Genomic DNA, 360 nt, shown 5'->3' on the forward strand with positions numbered 1-360 from the left:
CGAACAAACTACCCCCGCCTGAAATCGTCCTGCCACTCAACCAGTAAGTGCCTGGAGAAAGCCCAGGAGTCAAAAATGAGAAGGAGGCGGAAGCGGACTCCTGGCGGGCTAACCTCTGAGCCCGGCTCAGTGGACGCAGATGCAACCGCACCTCGCCGCCTTCACTCCCCGCGCTCTGGACCTAGGCGCTGGCGGCTCAAGCCCATTGGTCACCAGGGCCAAGAGGTGAGCGGCTGGGCCAATCGTGTCCCGGGAAAAGGCTGGGAGCCGTGGCTGCGGACCGGGTCTGGGCGTGGGAATGGAGCGAGCAGCTGCTGGGGCCAGTCGGGCGGGCGAGGAGCGGGGTGGTGCGGCGGGGGA

Source organism: Oryctolagus cuniculus, chromosome 4 (genome assembly GCF_051225735.1).
Source record: "Oryctolagus cuniculus isolate XC-2025 breed Fujian yellow rabbit chromosome 4, ASM5122573v1, whole genome shotgun sequence".
Lineage (NCBI taxonomy): Eukaryota > Metazoa > Chordata > Mammalia > Lagomorpha > Leporidae > Oryctolagus > Oryctolagus cuniculus.